The sequence below is a fragment of the Macaca thibetana genome, chromosome 2, assembly GCF_024542745.1.
Source record: "Macaca thibetana thibetana isolate TM-01 chromosome 2, ASM2454274v1, whole genome shotgun sequence".
NCBI lineage: Eukaryota > Metazoa > Chordata > Mammalia > Primates > Cercopithecidae > Macaca > Macaca thibetana.
In genome coordinates this window covers 39466650-39486020 of record NC_065579.1, presented here as the reverse complement: position 1 = coordinate 39486020, position 19371 = coordinate 39466650, and the positions used below count along the sequence as shown (strand labels likewise).

The window sequence follows — 19371 nt, the reverse complement described above, 5'->3', positions numbered from 1 at the left end:
CCAGGCTGAAGGGGATTTAAAAGACCAGTGCCTTTTATTTTTCTTTCTTCATTTTTCTCTTTCTCCCTTTTTGGAAGCCAGACATTAAAGGACTAGGACATTCAGAAGCAGCCATATAAACGGGAATTTAGAAAATCACTGTGCATGTCCAGGAAAAACCAAAGGCTTGAAGATCTGAGATAGCCTACGACAATCAAAAAACAAAAAGGGCTGGGTGCAGTTGCTCAAACTTGTAATTGCAAGACTTTGAGGGGCCACAGGGGGAGGACTGCTTGAGCCTAGGAGTTCTAGACAAGCTTGGGCAACATAGTGAGACCCTGTTTCTACAAAAAATAAAAAATTAGGCAGGCATACTGGCACATACTTACAGTCCCAGCTACTCAGGAAGCTGAGGCAGGAGGATCCTTTGAGCCCAGGAGGTCAAGGCTACAGTGAGCCATGATCATGCCACTGCACTCCAGCCTGGGTGACAAAATGAGACTCCCAAAAAACAAAAGCAAGCGCACCAAAAAAAAAACCCCAGCAAATCCTGAGGAAAGGAGACAATCTGATTTCCAGAGTTACCACATTAGCAGATTCAAATGTCCAGTTTTCAACAACAAAAAGGGACACAAAGAAATGGGAAAGTATGGCCTATATGAAGGAAAAAAATAAACCAACAGAAAACTTCCCAGAGAAAGATCAGAAGATGGGCCTAACAGACAATGACTTTAAAAAAGCTACCTTAAAGGTATGCAAAGAACTAAAAGAAGACACAGAGAAAGGCAAGCAAATAATGTACAAAGAAAGTAGGAAGATGAGTAAAGAGATAGAAAACCTCGAAGGAGGCTGGGTGCAGTGGCTCACACCTGTAATCCTTGTATTTTGGGAGGTTGAGGCAGAAGGATCACTTGAGCCCAGGAGTTCAAGACCAGTGTGGTAAACAGCAAGACCCTGCTTCTACAAAAAATAAAAATAAAAATAAAAATTAGCCAAGCATAGCAGCAGAAGTATTTCCAGCTACTCAGGAAGCTTAAGTAGGGGGACTGCTTGAGCCCAGGAGTTTGAGGCTGCAGTGAGCCCATGAACTATGATCACACAACCAAACTCCAACCTGGGTGACAAACTGAGACCCTGTCTTTTAAAAAAAAAAAAAAAAAAAAGAGAGAGGAGGGAAAAAATCTCAAAGGAAACTAAAAAGAAACTGCGGAGCTCCTGAGGGCAATAACTAAAATGGGAAATTCACTGCAGGGATTCAAATAAAGATTTGAGCAGGCAGAAGAAAGAATCAGCAAGTGTGATGATAGGGCAACATTAAAAAAAAAAAAAAGACTGAAGAAAAGTGAACAGAGGCAAACACACACTGTCAAGAGAACCAACATATACATTATGGGAGTGCCAAAAGAAGAGGGGCAAAGAGATTATTTGAAAAACTAATGGCTACCAGCCTGGCCAAACATGGTGAAATGCTATCTCTACTAAAAACAAAAATTAGCCAGGCGTGGTGGCACGTGCCTGTAGTCCCAGCTACTTGGGAGGCTGAGGCAAGAGAATTGCTTGAACCTGGGAGGCGGAGGTTGCAGTGAGCTGAGATCACACCACTGCACTCCAGCCTGGGTGACAGAGTGAGATTTGGTCTCAAAAAAAAAAGAAAGAAAGAAAGAAAAAATAACAGCTAAAAACTTCCCAAATTTCATGAAGGACATGAATATACATATTCAATAAGCACAACAGACTCCAAGTAGCATGACTGCAAGGAGACACATAGCAAGACACATTATAATCTATCCAAAAACAAACAGACTCTTGAAAGGAGTAAGAGTAATCTGTCACATATGAGGGATCCTCAATGATATTATAAGCAGATTTCTCATCAGCAACTCTGAAGGCCAAAACACAGTGGGCTAATATAGTCTAATGGTCTAATTATCTACTAAAGGGGAGAAGAAGAAGAAAAAAAAATAACCTGTCAGCTAAGAATCCTGTACTGGCAGAAGAATGGCATGAACCTGGGAGGTGGAGTTTGCAGTGAGCCAAGATTGCGCCACTGCACTCCAGCCTGGACAACAGAGTGAGACTCCATCTAAAAAAAAAAAAGCGAAGAGACAGCACACAGAATGGGAGAAAATATTTGCAAACCATACAACTGATAAGGGGTTATATCCAAAATATACAAGGAACCCCAGACAACTCAGTGCAAGAAAACAACCTGGTTTCAGAATAGGCAAAAGACTTGAACAAACATTTCTCAAAAAAAGATGTGCAAACGGCAACAGATACATAAGAAAATGCTCAGCATCACTAATCATTAGGGAAATGCAATTCAAAACACTAAGATCCATTAGAATGGCTTTTATCAAAAAGAACAATAAAAGGGTTGATGAGGATGCAGAGAAAAGCGAACACTTGCACATTGCTGGTGGGGATGTGAATTAGTATAGCCATTATGAAAGAGTATGGAGGGTCCTCAAAAAACTAAATCAGAGTTACAATATGATCCAGCAATTCCACTTCTGGGTATATATCCAAAGGAACTAAAATCAGTATGGCAAAGGGCTATCTATATCCCCATGTTCATTGCAGCATTATTCACAATAGCCAGGATATGTAATCAACTTAAGTGTCCATCAATGGATTAATGAACAAAAAATGTGGTGTATGTACACAGTGAAATTCAGCCTTAAAAAAGAAGGAAATTCTTTCATTTGCAACAACAGAAATGAACCTGGAGAACTTTATGCTAAATTTAATAAGCCAGCACAGAAAGACATGGTCTCACGTATATGTGGAATCTAAAAAAGCTGAACTCATAGAAGTAGAGAGTAGAATGATGGTTACCAGAGACCACGGAGAAGCCAGGATGGGAAGCTGTTGATCAAAGGATATCAAGTTTCAGAGAGGAGGACTAAGTTTTGAGGCCGTATTAATGTATCATATATTTCAAAATAACTAAGAGTACATTTTAAATGTCTTGTTATGAAAATGATATGTAAACAAGGTGATGGATATGTTATTTCACATTGTATACATGCGTCAGAACATCCCATTATACTCCAGAAAAGTATAAAATTATGATTTGCCAATTAACAATATTAAATTTAAAACTGGAATAATGAAATGCTAAGAGAAGTCAAACAGGTTGAAATAAAAGGATGATAGTAATTTGAAGCTATATAAAGTAAAAGTAAATGCATGGGCAAGTATAAAAGCTAGTATTACTGTAACTTTGGTTTGTAACTCTGAGGTTTATTCGGTTTGTAATTTTTTAAACACAACTTTACTACACAACAAAAACACTACTCTAAAAGCTAGTATAATTGTAACTTTAGTTTGTTACTCCACATTTTATTATCTACATAAGAGACAAATGCATAAAATAACCAAAAGGGGGTAGGAATTGAGCTGTACAGGAAGTTACCGTATGTTATTGAAGTTAAGCTGGTATAGATTTAAACTGGAGTGTTTTATCTTCAGAATGTTAAATGCAATCCCCATGGTAACTACAAAAAATAGCTAATGAATAGACACAAAAGGAAATTAGAATGGAATTATTCTATTAAATACAGCACAAAAGACTGTAATGCAGCAAATGAGTGACAAGAAAGCTGTAAGGCATAAAGAAAACAAATAGCAAAATAACAGCAGTCTCTCCTTACCAGTAATTACTCTAATATAAATAAACTCTCCAATCAAAAGACACAGATTGGCAAGATGAATAGAAAAAAATATTCTAAATACATGCTATCCGTAAAAGACTCACTTTAGATCCAAAGACACAAATAGGTAAAACGTGTAAGGAGGGAAAGGCTAGTCCATGCACATAGGAACCATAAGAGAAGTGAGGTGGGCTGTATTAACATCAGACAACATAGACTATAAAACAAGAAAGTATAAGAGACAAGGAAGGATACTATACATTAATAAAGTTTAATATAGCAAGAAGATACTATGATAAATATTTAACATGTAATGACAGCCCATCAAAATATATAAAGCAAAAACTAACAGAATTTAAGGGAGAAACAAGACAGTTCTACAATAATCACTGGAAACTTCAATACCTGATTCTCAATAATGGGTAGAAGAATCAGACAAAAGAGGAAAGAGGACTTAACACTATAAACCGATTAGCTGTAACAGAGAACACTATCTAACAGCAGAAATCATATTCTTCTCAAGTGCACATGGGACATTTAGATTACTACAGAACTCGACATCCTGCCATTGACACTGGCTGTTTAAATAATTGTCTCTCTTATTTATAATATAGCAAGCTCTTAGAGGAAACAGCCTTGTTTCATTTTGTATCCCTGGCACCTCAACAGAATATCATGCATGTGGTTTTCAGCATTTACAAAATTATGAGTTTCAGCTCCTTTCATATAGTGTTTCATTCCTAAGTCTAGCATGCCCTTCCCCTCTCAGCAAACTTCTACGTATTTTTAAGACCCAATTCACATGTTTTCTTTGCATCATTTGCCTAGATATCTCTGAGCAGTCAGTCACTCCCTTCTCTGTGATTCTACCTAACTTCTACCTCTCTCTTACTGTCTTAGTCCATTTTGTGCTGCTATAACAGAATATCTGAGATTGGGTGATTTATAAAGGATAGAATTTATTTCCTCATAGTTCTGAAGGGTGGGAAGTTCAAGATCAAGACACCAGCATCTGGTGAAGGCCTTCCTGCTACATGATAACAAGGAGGAAGGCATCAAATATCTGGGGCGGGGGGAGTCATGGATCCCATTCCTAAGATAACAGCATTAATTCATTCATGAGTGCAGTGTCCCCAAGACCCAAACACCTCCCTTTGTGCCCCACCTCCCAACACCACTGCATCAACTTTCCAACACATTAACTTTGGGGAACACATTCAAACCACAGCACTATACTGTACATATCCCACTGAATCTGAAATTCTCTTGTAATGTTCTTATAATTTTTGTACCTTCACATGCAGAAACCATTAGCTGTCTACTTTTATTATCTGTTCTTTTCTTCCTAAGCGCTACCAATTTTGAGTAAGGGATGTGGCAACCACAATAAAAATATGTATTGTCAGTCTCCTTTGGAGTCAGACGTCACCACGCTGGCAGTAATCAGTTGCACTTTGCTTCCTTTAACAGGTGGGACAACCTATCCCTGTTTCTTGTTTTACTCAGTATCCACAGATTTGGTCTCCAGTTTCATGTGTGACTCTTTCAGTCCTGATGATCTTATAAGGACATGAATTCAGAACCACCTCAACCCTGTTTCCATATCCAAATGCTGGCACTGTGGCCTCACCCTCACTTTGCAAGCTGTACATCTAGTCCACTGATTCTACAGATAAATTTACCTTATTTTTGAACAAGGCTTTATCTTTTAAAACTCCCTATCATTCCTTTGTATTTAAAGCAGGCATACATTATCCATTCTAATATTTTTAAAAACTAATTAAAAATATTTTAATTATTAAGACTATATGGGTCCCTGCAAATATTGGTGAAGGAATGTTAATATGACAAAGTGATACGGTTGTGGACATATGTACCCAATGTAAACAGACTATTTTGCTATTATAAAGAGTTGCATGCTTTTTTTCTCCCTGAAAATCATATTTATCATTGTTTACTATAATGTATGTTTTTACTAAAACACTGAAGTACTTTTGAATGGTAAACACTTTCAATTCTACCTTTAACAACTGGAGATTGAAAAATCACTACTAAGATTGAAAAAAATATTCCCAAGGAGAGTAAGAGATTAAATATTTGGTTAAGGATGTTCTCTCTCTTGCTGACCATGATATTACCGGTTCCTAGCTTACTAGGCACACAAAGATCTGCGGACTGAGGCTGATGCCACATATATAAGGATATAATACCTGTAGCAATGAGGACAATAGGTAAGATTCTGTGTTCTCACTGTGTTACAGTCTGAGTCATGGACAGTATTCAATTATCAATTCATCAAAAACACAGGAAAGGGAGGAGCTTCAAGATGGCTGACTACATGCATATGGTACTTGCCTCTTCCATGGAAAGGGAACAAAATAGTGAGGAGATAATCACACTTCAAATAGATCATCTAAGAGAAAACACTGGAATTCAGCAGGGTGGTGACAAGAAGCACTGAAAGCAAGAAAGGAGGAGGAGGCAAGGCAGCCTGCTCAACCAGGATCAGCAGAGAGCCTGGAGAGACTACCTAATGTGGGGAAAGGATGAGAGACCTCCAGCGGTCCACAGTCCCACCAGACTCTTACAATCCTAGCCATGGGAGAACCCCTCAACTGCTGCAGGCCCTGAGTCTAACATAAAGAGGTGCTTAGAAACCACACAACATTATTCCAGAGAGAGCTCACGCTAAGTCCCACAAACCTAAGCAGGTACAGTGTACCTCCATTTTGAGAGCCCAGCCCCCACCAGAATTTGTCATGCCCAGGAACCCAACAGACCCTGCATCTCCACATCCCTGGAGCCCCCACTGACATTCTCCACCTATAGCTGCTCCATAGGGTCCAAGACCACAGCCACTGGCAGCAACTGTCTCCCTACACAGTAGCAGAGGGGGACCCATGCATTTTCATGCACTGAGGAAAAATTCCACTGCCTGCAATAGCTGCTGCAGCAGCAGGAGCAAGGCCCAAGCAAAGTATGTGACCCCGCAAGCCACCTGCCTATGAATGCTTCCACTGACAGCAACCCCCCCTTCCCGGTCAAAGGCCACATCACAAGCCCTGCTGTTGCCACCAGAGCATTCTGATGGCAGTCCGAGGATCACTCTCCCCTGCCTACCACAGCCAGTACCTGTGGGTACCGGTGGGGAGCCTAAGGACAGGCTCCTACAACCTGGCTCCATCCCCCTCAGTACCCAAGCATGCAATCCGTGGGCCTGGGGATCACCTAGCCTAGGATCACCACTGTTGGCACCTAAGCACTCCTCCCAGAGTCTGAGATTGAACCTATTCAACCTGCCTCTACCACCACAGCTGGCAACTAACCACAAGTGCCACCTGCAAGCCTAGGGGAATGGCCTGTCACAGCTACTGCCTACACCAGCACAGACAGCTTGGGTCCTAAAGGTTATCCTACCACAGCTAATGCCATCATCCACACCCTGCCCACTATGCAGAGGCTTAAAAACCTGTCAACCTGTCTGGCTCACCTGTGCCATTCCTGGTACCCAAGCAAGATACCTGGAGGCTCAAGAATTGGCTTACCTGAACCTGCTAACACTGGTGCCAGCATACACTGCCCTGAAGCCCAAGGACAGGCAATTTCAACCCACTGGTGCCACCACTGGGGTCTGAGGGCTGGCCTACTTGGCAACCCAGACCTCAGCAAAACTTTATCACATGCCAGGCATGGTGGCTCACACCTGTAATCCTAGCACTTTGGAGGCTGAGGTGCGAGGATCACCTGAGCTCAGGAATTCAAGACCAGCCTGGGCAACAGAGTGAGACCTCTTTTATTGAAAGTTAAAATTTATTTCATAAAAAAACTTTATCACAGCCTCCACTAACAACCACAATCTAAGCCACGTAAGAAATCACAGACACCACTGACACCATTCACATTGAAAGAAATCACACAGAGACTACACTACGACACATACCTAGAATCAAAGCCAAAGTGCCATACTCAACCAACACCACAGATACATCTTCAGGAAAATGTCCTCCCCTATGAAAGAAAATTCAAAAAACTAGAAGAAGCAATTGTCACATGAGAGGCACAGATACCAGTGTAAGGACACAGGAAACGTGAAAAAGCAAGGAAATATGACACCTCCAAATGACCACAATAATTCACGGGCAATACATCCCAATCAAAAAAAATCTGGCCCAGTGCGGTAGCTCAGACTTGTAATTCTAGCACTTTGGGAGACTGAGGCAGGCAGACTGCTTGAGCCTAGGGATTCAAGACCAGCCAGGGCAACATAGTGAGACCCCATCTCTCAAAAAATACAAAAATTAGCCACGTGTGGTGGCATGAACCTAAAGTCCCAGCTACTCAGAGGCTGAGGTGAGGGGATTACCTGAGCCCAGGGAGGTCAAGGCTGCACTGAGCCATAATCACACCATTGCACTCCAATCTAGGCAACAGAGTGAGACCCTGTCTCGGGGGGGAAAAAAGAAATTTATGAAATCCCAGAAAAATAACACAAAATACTGATTTAAAGAAGTCCAGTAAGATACAAGAGAATTCTGAGGCCAGGCACTGTGGTCCTCATCTGTAATCCCAGCACTTTGGAAGGCTGAGGCAGGCAGATCACTTGAGGCCAGGAGTTCAAGACCAACCTAGCAGAACCCCATCTCTGTCTCAAAAAAAAAAAAAAAAAAAAAAAAAAAAATACAAGAGAATTCTGAAAAACAATACAAAAACTTCAGAAAAACAATTCAGGATATGAAGGAGAAATTTACTAAAGAAACTAGATACTACAAAGGAAAACCAGGTTGGGCACAGTGGCTAACGCCTGTAATCAATCCGAGCACTTTGGGAGGCCAAGGCAGGCCAATCACTTGAGGTCAGGAATTCGAGACAAGCCTGGCTAACATGGTGAAACCCTGTCTCTACAAAAAATACAAAAAAAATTAGCCAGGTGTGGTGGCAGGCACCTGTAGTCCCAGCTACTCGGGAGGCTGAGGCAGAAGAATCACTTGAACCTGGGAGGTAAAGGTTGCAGTTAACTGAGATCGCGCCACAGCACTCTAGCCTGGGAAACAGAGCGAGACTCCATCTCAAAAAAAAAAAAAAAAAAAAAAAGGAAAAACCAAACAGGAATTCTGGGACTGAAGATTTCACTGAATGAAATACAAAATACATTTGAACGTGTCAACAACAGACTAGATTAAGCACACGAAAGATTCTCAGAACATTAAGGAAGGCCCTTGGAAATAAGCCAGTGAGACAAAAAGTAATAATTTAAAAAAAAAAGAATGAGAAAAGCCTATGTGACATATGGAACACCATTAAGTAACCAAATATTCAAATTTTCAGTGTCTTAGGAGAATAAAAAACAAAAATGTTAGAAAACCTGTTTAATAAAATAATAGGTAAAATATTTCCAAGTCTAGCAAGAGATTTACACATCAGATACACCAAGTTCAGGGATCTATAAGTAAATACAAATCAAAAAGGTCTTCTCCACAGCACATTATATTCAAACTGTCAAAAAATCAAATACATAGAATTCTAAAAATGGCAAGAAAAGCACCTAGTCGCTTACAAAGGAACGCCCATCAAACTAACAGTGGAATTCTCAGCAGAAACCTTATAGGTCAGTAGAGAATGAAATGATATATTCAAAGTGCTGAAAGAAGGCCAGGTACGGTGGCTCAAGCCTGTAATCCCAGCACTTTGGGAGACTGAGGCAAGTGGATCATTTGAGGCCAGGAGTTCGAGACCAGCCTGGCCAACATGGTGAAACCCTATCTCTACTAAAAATACAAAAAGTAGCTGGGCACAGTGATACATGCCTGTAATCCCAGCTATTCAGGAAGCCAAAGCAGGAGAATCACTTGAACCCTGGAGGCAGAGGCTGCAGTGAGCTGAGATTGCACCACTGCACTCCAGTCTGGGTGGCAGAGCAAGACCCCATCTAAAAAAATAAATAGTTTTTTTTTAAAGGGCTGAATAAAAGAAACTGTCAGTCAAGGATACTATACCCAGCAAAGTTATCCTTCCTAAATGAATAAGAAATAAAGTATTTCACAAACAAGCAAAAGCTGAGGGAATATATCACCACTAGACTGGCCCTAAAAGAAATGCTTAAGAAAGTCCTACATCAAGAAGCAAAAGAACACTATCTACCATCATGAAAACACAAAAAAATATAAAAACCACTGATAGAGCAAACACAAACAAGGAAGAGACTTACAACTACAGAAAACCACCAAACCAAAATAATAATTAATGAGAGACAAAGAGGGAACAGATGATATACAAAACAGCCATAAATCAATTAATAAAATGACAGAAATAAGCCTTCACATATCAATAACTCTGAATGTAAACTGATCAAACTTTCCACTTAAAAGATATAGACTAATTTGGCTGGGCGCGGTATGGCTCACACCTATAATCCCAGCACTTTGGGAGGCCAAGGCAGGTGGATCACCTAAGGTCAGGGGTTCAAGACCAGGCTGGTCAACATGGTGAAACCCCATCTCCACTAAAAATACAAAAATTAGCCAGGCGTAGGGGTGGGTGCCTGTAATCCCAGCTACTCAGGAGGCTGAGGCAGGAGAATCGCTTGAACCCAGGAGACAGAGGTTGCAATGAGCCAAGACCGCACCATTGTACTCCAGTCTGGCAACAAGAGCAAAACTCCATCTCAAATAAATAATATAGATAGATAGATACTGATTAAATAGATTTTTTAAAATGTTTTTAAAGCATGACCCAACTATATACTACCTACAAGAAACTCATCTCACCTGTAAAGACATATAGGCTGAAATTAAGGGATGGAAAAAGATATTCCATGCAAACAGAAACCAAAAGTGACTAGAAGTAGCTATACGCGAGTATCGAACAAAACAAACTAAGTCAAAAACTGTAAAAAGAGACAAAGAAGGTCATTATATAACAGTAGAGGGAAAAATTCAGGAGGAGGATATAACAATTCCAAACATATAAGGCACCCAACACTGGAGCACCCAGATATATAAAGCAAGTATTATTAGATCTGCAAGAAGAGATAGATTCCACTATGATAATAGTTAGGGACATCAGGACCCCACTGTGAGCATTAAATGGATCATGTAGATAAAAAATTAAGAAAGCCACACTGGATTTAAACTGCGTATTAGACCAAACAGACCTAACAGACATTTACAGAACATTTCATCTAACATCTACAGAATATACATTCTTTTCATCAGCATATGGAACTTCTCCAGGACAGATCATGTTAGGACACAAAACATGTCAACAAATTTTTAAAACTTGAAATTGTATCCATTATCTCCTCAGATAAGAATGGAATAAAACTAGAAATCAAGAATAATAGGCCGAGTGGGGGAGCTCATGCCTGTAATTCTAGCACTCTAGGAGGCCGAGGTGGGTGGATTGCCTGAGCTCAGGAGCTCAAGATCAGCCTGGGCAGCATGGTGAAACCCCATTTTTACTAAAATACAAAAATCAGCCAGGCATGGTGGCGTGCACCTGTAGTCCCAGCTACTTAGGAGGCTGAGGCACAAGAATTGCTTGAACACAGGAGGCGGAGGTTGCAGTGAGCTGAGATAGTGTCATTGCACTCCAGCCTGGGTGACTAAACAAAACTCTGTCTCAGGAAAAAAAAATAAAAAAAGAGTAAGAGGAACTTTGTAAACTATATAATATATAGAAGTTAAACAACATGCTTCTGAATGACCACTAGGTCAAGGAAGACATTAAGGAAGAAATCAAAAAATTATTGAAACAAATGAAAATCTAATACGACATACCAAAAATCTATGAGATACAGCAAAAACAGTACTAAGAGGGAAATTTATAGCAACAAATGCCTACATCAAAAAAGCAGTAAGATTTTAAAGAAACAATGTAGCAATGCACCTTAAGGAACTAGAACAAACCAAACCCCAAATTAGTAGAAGGAAAGAAATAATAAAGATCAGAGCAGAACTAAATGAAACGACTTTTTTAAAAAGCACAAAGGAGCAACAAAAAGCTGATTTTTTGAAAAGGTAAATCAATAAACCACTTGCTAGACTAACCAACATAAAAAGAGAGGACCCAAATAAAATCAGAAATGAAAACGGAGACATTACAACTGATTCCACAGAAATACAAAAGATCATTAAAAACTATTACAAACAACGATACACTAACATACTGGAAAACTGAGAGGAAATTGATACATTCCTAGACATAGACATACACAATCTACCAAGATTGAATCAGGAAGAAATACAAAACTTCAACAGATCAATAATAAGTAAAGATATTTAATCAGTAATAAGTCTCCCAACAAAGAGAAGTCTGGGACTGGATGGCTTCACTGCCAAATTCTACCAAACACTCATAGAAGAACTAACACCAATTCCCCCCCACTCATTCTACAAGGCCAACATTACCTTAACACCAAAACAAGACAAGGATGCAATAAAAAATATAAAATATAAAAAAAAGAAATACAGAAAACTACAGGCCAATATCCCTAATGAACATAGACATAAAAATTCTCAAAATACTGGCAAAGTGAATCCAACAACATTAAAAAATAAAAATAAAAAATAAAAAAAATAAACACACCACCACAATGAAGTGAGATTTATCCCAGAGAGGCAAGGATGGTTACACAAATCAATAAATATGATTCATAACATCAACAGAATACAGGACAAAACCATATGTTCAGCTCAACAGACACAGAAAAAGCACATGATAAAATTCAGTGTCTCTTCACGATAAAAACTCTTAACAAACTAGGCATAAAAGAAACATACTTCAACATAACAAAGGTCATATATGACAAACCCACAGCTAACATCATACTGAATGGGGAAAAGTTGAAACCCTTTCCTCTAAGAACTGGAACAAGACTTGGATGCCCACTTTAACCACTCCTATTCAACACAGTACTGCAAGTCCTAGCCAGACCAATCAGGCAAGAGGAAAAAAAAGAAAAGGCATCCAAATTAGAAAAGAGGAAGTCAAACTGTCCCTCTTTGCTGCTGCTATGATCTTGTATCTAGAAAAACCTAGACTCCACCAAAAAGCTCTTAGTTCTGCTAAATAAATTCAGTAAAGTTGCAGGATACAAAATCAACACACATAAATCAATATGCATCCACCTGTGAAGTAGGGAATGTTAAAAAAAAAAAAAAAAAATCAACATACAAAACCTGTTTCTATCCACCAATAAACCAAACTAGCTGAGAAAGAAATCAAGGAGGCATTCCCTCTTTACAATAGCTATAAAAACTACAAAACACTGGATAAAATAAATTAAAGAGGGCACAAACAAATGGAAAGACATCCCATGCTCAAGGATAAGAATTAACATCATTAAAATGACCATACTGCCATAAGCAATCTACATTTTCAATGCAATTACTATCAAAACACCAATGTCTTTTTTCACAGAAATAGAAAAACCAATCTTAAAATTCATATGAAACCAAAAAGAAGCCCAAACAACCAAAACAATCTTGAGCAAAAAGAATAAAACTACCTGACTTCAAAACACATTACGAGGTTACAGTAACCAAAACAGCATGGTACTGGTATAAAACAGACACGCAGACTAATAGAATAAAACAGAAAATTCAGAAATAAATCCACATATTTAAAGCCAACTGATTATATTAAATAAACAAACAAAAAGCTTCTGCACAACAAAGGAAACAATCGAGAGTGAAGGGAGAGCACCAATGTCTGGTTTTGGGTGGGAACTGAAACAACCACTACAGCCAACAAGAACTTGGGAAGTATAAATATCAAGCCTTGAAAGGGACCATGCTGCAGCCTGTGAGATGTAAGAAACCAATCAATTACTCACAGTTTGACAACTCTGACAGTGATGATTTTGTTTTTGCAACTGTACCTTTAAACAAGAAATCCAGAACATCAAAGGAGTTAAAACAAGATAAACCAAAACCTAATTTGAATGATCTCCAGAAAGAAGTCCCACTAGAAGAGAAAACCCCTAACAAAAAGAATGGCTTTAGATGACAAGCTCTACCAGAGAGACTTAGAAGTTTGCACTAGCTTTATCAGTGAAGGAACTTCCAACAGTCACCACTAATGTGCAGAAGTCTCAAGATAAAAGAGTTGAAAAACATGGCAATAGTAGAACAGAAACAGAGAATAAGTCTCCTCATATCTCTAATTGCAGTGTAGCCAGTGATTATTTAGATTTGGATAAGATTACCGAGAAAGACGATGGTGGCATTGAAGGGAAAAGAAAAGCAGCATCTAAAGCTGCGGTACAACAGAGGAAAATTCTTCTGGAAGGCAGTGATGGCGATAGTGCTAATGACACTGAACCAGACTTGGCAACTGGTGAAGATTCTGAGGTTGATTCTGATTTTGGTGAGAGTGTGGATAATGACGCAGACTTCTCTATGAGAAAAAGTAAAGTTAAAGAAATTAACCAAAGAAAAAAGTAGTAGTAGTAGTAGTGAAGGTAAATCCCCAGTAGAAAAGAAAGAGAAGAAATCTAAATCCAAATGTAATCCTTTAGTGACTTTGGTAGACTGCTCCGGCTGCTGTCAAATCAGAATCTCAGTCCTCGCCAAAAGAGATTGATCTTTCTTCAGATGCTACTAGGAAACCATTACAAATATGCAGTCCTTCAGCTGAAAGCAAGAGACCTAAATGGTTCCACCAGCATCTGGAAATAGCAGCAATAGCAGCAGCCCACTGGCAGGAGTGTCCATGAAGTCTCCAAATCAGAGTCTCTGCTGTGGCTTGTCCAGATCAGCACAAGTTAAACCTTTGCATCCAAATGCTACTAGACGCTGACTGTGGTACCTGCGAAATGTTTGGCTGAAAGCAGCACAGCTTCACAAGGGTGTTTGTATTTGATTTGTGTTTATATCTGAGGCAGGTATTGTAATATAAAGGATTCCATTACCATGTCCTATAAATGATCTCTAGCCATTTTATGATTATGTTCTCTGTAAAGCTCTTCAATATCTCAATGAGAGCTTTGTTTGTAAGAATTATCTTCTCATGCCTTTCCTTCTGGAGAGCATATTCTATTTTCCTGTCAGTTTGACATGGAGGAAGTCCACATCACATGCCGTTCTTTTCTGGTTACATGATGTGCCTTTCTAGCTTTGTCTAGTTTATAGCACCTTAACGTTAACCGTTCAGTTTTATCTCACACAGGGAAACATTCTCATTTCTTTCATAAGACATTTCTGAAATCTCATAAGCTACTTAAGCTACATTATCAGTTTTACTGCAAAGATGCTTTGTATTTTAGCCAAATCTTTTTATAGTAAGAGTTCAGAAGTATTTTACATACTAAAATGGTTGGTGTATTATGGCATGTGTCTCCTATTTAGATGGTTATTCTATAGCAAATATAATTTAAAGACATTTAATGATACTTTCATTGTCAAAACCTTTAATAAAAGTGGAAATGTTTTGAAATGCTTTTTTCTTGATACCATTGCAGCCACCTTTTTTCTTTTTTTTTTCTTTTTTTTTTTTTTGAGAGGGAATCTTGCTCTATCACCCAGGCTGGTGCAATCTCGGCTCACTGGAACCTCCACCTCCCACGTTCAAGTGATTCTCATGCCTCAGCCTCCCGAATAGGTGGGATTACAGGCAACCACCACCACACCCAGCTAATTTTTGTATTTTTAGTAGAGACAGGGTTTCACCATGTTGGCCAGGCTGGTCTTGAACTCCTGGCCTCAAGTGATCTGCCCGCCTTGGCCTCCCAAAATGCTGGGATTACAGGCATGAGCCACTGCGCCCCACCAACATCCACCTGCTTCTGATTGTCCACACTATAAAATGAGAGCTCTGCCAAAATGTGAGCCTTTTTCTTATAAACAAGGGAAAAGCTGTTTCTTCAAATATTAACTTTTTGTTAAGCCAGTTCTTCAGAAAGTAGTTGTCAAGTATTTAGCCATCCCTATTATGATATTAGATAATACAGCTTCTTAGGAAGCTTAGATCTCAGTTTACTGTGAAAAACAATTGTAACCAATATTTTATATTTACAGTGGGAATTTCTACTAGCTTCTGATCAATTTTTATAAAAAATTTTCAAATCATATTAACCATTTAAAAATGTATAATACTTAATTCTTCTCAGTTTATGGGAACATCTGTGTTAATGTGAAAATAATTAATTTAGAATTGTGATTAAAGTGAGCATTTGTCTAAAAAAAAGGGTGAAGAGACAATCTGCTGAATGGGAGAAAATATGTGCAAACTATTCAACAAGTGACTAATATCTAGAATATACAAGGAACTCTAACAACAAAAACAAAATCCCCACCAATAATCCCATTTAAAAGTAGGCTAAGGACATGAATAGATATTTTTCAAAAAACGGCATACAAATGGCAAACAAGTATATGAAAAAATGCTCAACATCACTAATCATTAGGGAAATGCAAATGAAAACCACATGAAATATCATTTCACCCAAGTTAAAGTGGCTATTATTTAAATAACAAAAAAGGCCAGGTGTGGTGGCTCACGTATGTAATCTCAGCACTCTGGGAGGCCAAGGCAGGCAGATCACTTGAGGTCAGCAGTTTGAGACCAGCCTGGCCAACACATGGCAAAATCCCATCTCTACTAAAAATACAAATTAGCCAGGCATGGTGGCACACACCTGTAGTCCCAGCTACTTGGGAGGCTGAGACAGGAAAATCACTTGAACCTGGGAGGCAGAGGTTGCAGTGAGCTGAGATCGTACCACTGCACTCCAGCCTGGGTAACAGTGAGATTCCGTCTCGAAATAATAAATAAAAAGAAAACAAAAGACAAAAAAGACACTGGTAAGGATAGAAAAAAGGGAACTCTTACACAGTGTTAGTAAGAATGTAAATTAGTACATACTTTCTGGAAAACAGTATGAAAATTTCTCAAAAAACTAAAAACAGAACTACCACACGATCCAGCAATCCCACTACTGGGTAGTTATCCAAAGAAAAAGAAATCAGTGTATCAAAGGGATACGTGCACTTGCGTGTTTATTGTAGCACTATTCACAATAGCAAATATATGTAATTAAGCTAAGTGTTCATCAACAGATACACACGGCCAGGTACAGTGCTAGGTCTATAATCCTAGCACTCTGGGAGGCCAAGGCAGGAGGACTGCTTGAACCCAGGAATTTGAGATCAGTTTGGGCAACATAGTGAAACCCCCATTTCTACAAAAAAATGTTTTTTTTAATTAGCCAGGTGTGGTGGGTATGCTTGTGGTCCCAGCTACCCACTGCAGTGAGCCATGATTGCACCACTGCACTCCAGCCTGGGCGACAGAGTGAGACCCTGTCTTTAAAAACAAACAAACAAACAAAAACAGATTAATGGATATAGGCAGCATATATACACAATGGAATACTATTCGGTCATTAAAAAAGAATGAAATCATGTCATCTGCAGCAACATGGATGGACCTGGAGGTCATTATGTTAAGTGAAATAAGTCAGGACTAGAAAGACAAGTATGTTCTCACTCATTCAGTGGGTTTAAAAGATTGATCTCATAGAGGTAGACAGTAGAATGACAGACACCAAAGTCTGAGAAGGGTGCATGGGTGGTAGGTAATGAAGAGAGGCTGGTCAATGTACACAAACATATTGTTAAAGTATAAAAATTCTAATATTCTATAGCAGAGTAGGGTGACTACAGTTAGCAAAACTGTGTATTTCAAAGTAGATAGAAAGGAGGACTTTAAATGTTGCCAAAACATAGAAATTATAAATACTCAAGGTGATAGATATCCCAAATACCCTGACTTGATCACTACACATCCTATGCAACAAAATGTCACATGTGCCTCATAAATATGTAAAATATTATGTATCAATAAAAAACAACAGGAAAGGAGAAGAGAAGCAAAGAAAAAGGATGGCAAACAAAGCAACATGACAAAAATCTAGATATATCATAATCAAAATAGATGTGAATGAATTTAACTCATTTGTAACAGAAAATAACAAAAATAACATACAGGCTGGGCACAGTGGCTCATGCCTGTAATCCCAGCACTTTGGGAGGCCAAGGTGGGAGGATCACCTGAGGTCAGGAGTTAAGAGACCAGCCTGGTCAACATGGCAAAACCCCATCTCTACTAAAAATGCAAAAATTTACGGGGTGTGTGGGAGTGTGCGCCTGTAATCCCAGCTACTCGGGAGGCTGCGGCACAAGAATCACCTGAACCCAGGAGGCAGAGGTTGCAGTGAGTCGAGACTGTGCCACTGTACTCCAGTCTGGGCAACAGAGTGGGACTCGGTCTCAAAAACTAAATAAAATAAAATAAAATAAAGTAATAGAAAATAAAAACAACACACAAATTCAACTAAAGCTGTTTATAAAAGTGAACTAAAACATTAACAAAGAGAAGATGAAAAAAACTAAATTCTGGCAAACCTTTTTTTAAAAAAAGTGGTATGGCCATTTTTAAAAAAAGGTGTTATAGCAATTTTAACATCAGACAAAACAATTTTATTGCAATATTAGAAGGTATGGAGACATGAGATATATATATATATAAAAAAATAATAATAAAATAAACTAAAAACATACCAAAGCCTTATACACAGCTATCAAAATAAGGCAAAAAGAAAGTTCCAAGAAAAAAATTAATCTTCAATCACTGCATGAGCCTCTAATTTACTTACATTAGAAACAGACAGATCAGAATGTCTGAACACCAGTAAGTAGATATAATATTTGATCCACAAAGTTAGTAAATTTGATCTAAGTTATATAAAGAACCCTCCACCAAACAAAAAAATAAAAATATAATTATTTTCAAGTACATGTGAAACATTTTCAAAATAAAGTCACAATGAAAAACAAAAAAATGTTCAAGGAACTTTTATCTAAGACATTATATCTAACCATGATATAATGTTGAAATCAACATTTTCAAATATTTGTTAACTTAGAAATGAACTTCTAAATTTAAAATGATAAACTATAAAAATCAGAACTGAATGACAATAAATATACCATGCCATCAAAATGTGCAGCTCAGCTAAAATTACAGTCTTAATGCTCTTGAAACAAAACAATAAGACTGAATATGCTTAACTAATATACTCAATCAAGAAACTAGGAAAAAAAAAAAAAGAGTAAACCTAAAGAAAACATAAGTATGTTAATCTTCTTAAATTTTCTCTACATTTTATGATGTTTTGACATCTTGGGTCCTACAAACCCGGGAGCGACTGTACCTCCCAGGGTTAATTCCTAGAGATAGCAAGCAACTTGCCTCTGAACACACCTCTGATATGCAACTAAGCAATCTAGAGTCTATACCACAACCATCTTCTTTAAATAACTCTCACACACCAGGCTAGTATTCCTTCTGCCCTAATATACCCCAGGGCCAGGTACCGGCCAACCAGGGACCATACCTATAACCCAGAACCCACCAAAATTTTCAAATGATCCAAATTTACTCAAGTTTGTCTACCCTGTCTTGCTCTTTTTTTTTTTTTTTTTTTTTTTTTTTGAGACGGAGTCTCGCTCTGTCGCCAGGCTGGAGGGCAATGGCACAATCCCTGCTCAATGCAACCTCCACTTCTCCTGAGTTCAAGCGATTCTCCTGCCTCAGCCTCCCCAGTAGCTGGAACTACAGGCACACCCCATCACACCCAGTTAATTTTTGTATTTTTAGTAGAGATGGGGTTTCAGCATGTTGGCCAGAATGGTCTCGATATCTAGCCCTCGTGATCCACCCACCTCGGCCTCCCAAA

The 19371-nt window shown here is 38.7% G+C and overlaps 1 protein-coding gene and 1 pseudogene across 6 annotated transcripts in view; one reads left to right on the top strand and one right to left on the bottom strand.

Moving 5' to 3' along the window:
- NCK1 (NCK adaptor protein 1) overlaps nt 1-19371 on the bottom strand; it is a 91787-nt gene that overhangs the window by 37632 nt on the left and 34784 nt on the right. For 2 of the 6 annotated variants that reach the window (XM_050779647.1, XM_050779649.1), the window contains exon 2: nt 849-939. The exons of the other annotated variants lie outside the window; for them this stretch is intronic. The gene's annotated coding sequence lies outside the window, so the exon portion shown is untranslated. The remainder of the gene's footprint in view (nt 1-848; nt 940-19371) is intronic. 6 annotated transcript variants of the gene reach the window in all.
- LOC126948921 (RAD51-associated protein 1-like) lies at nt 13383-14432 on the top strand (annotated as a pseudogene).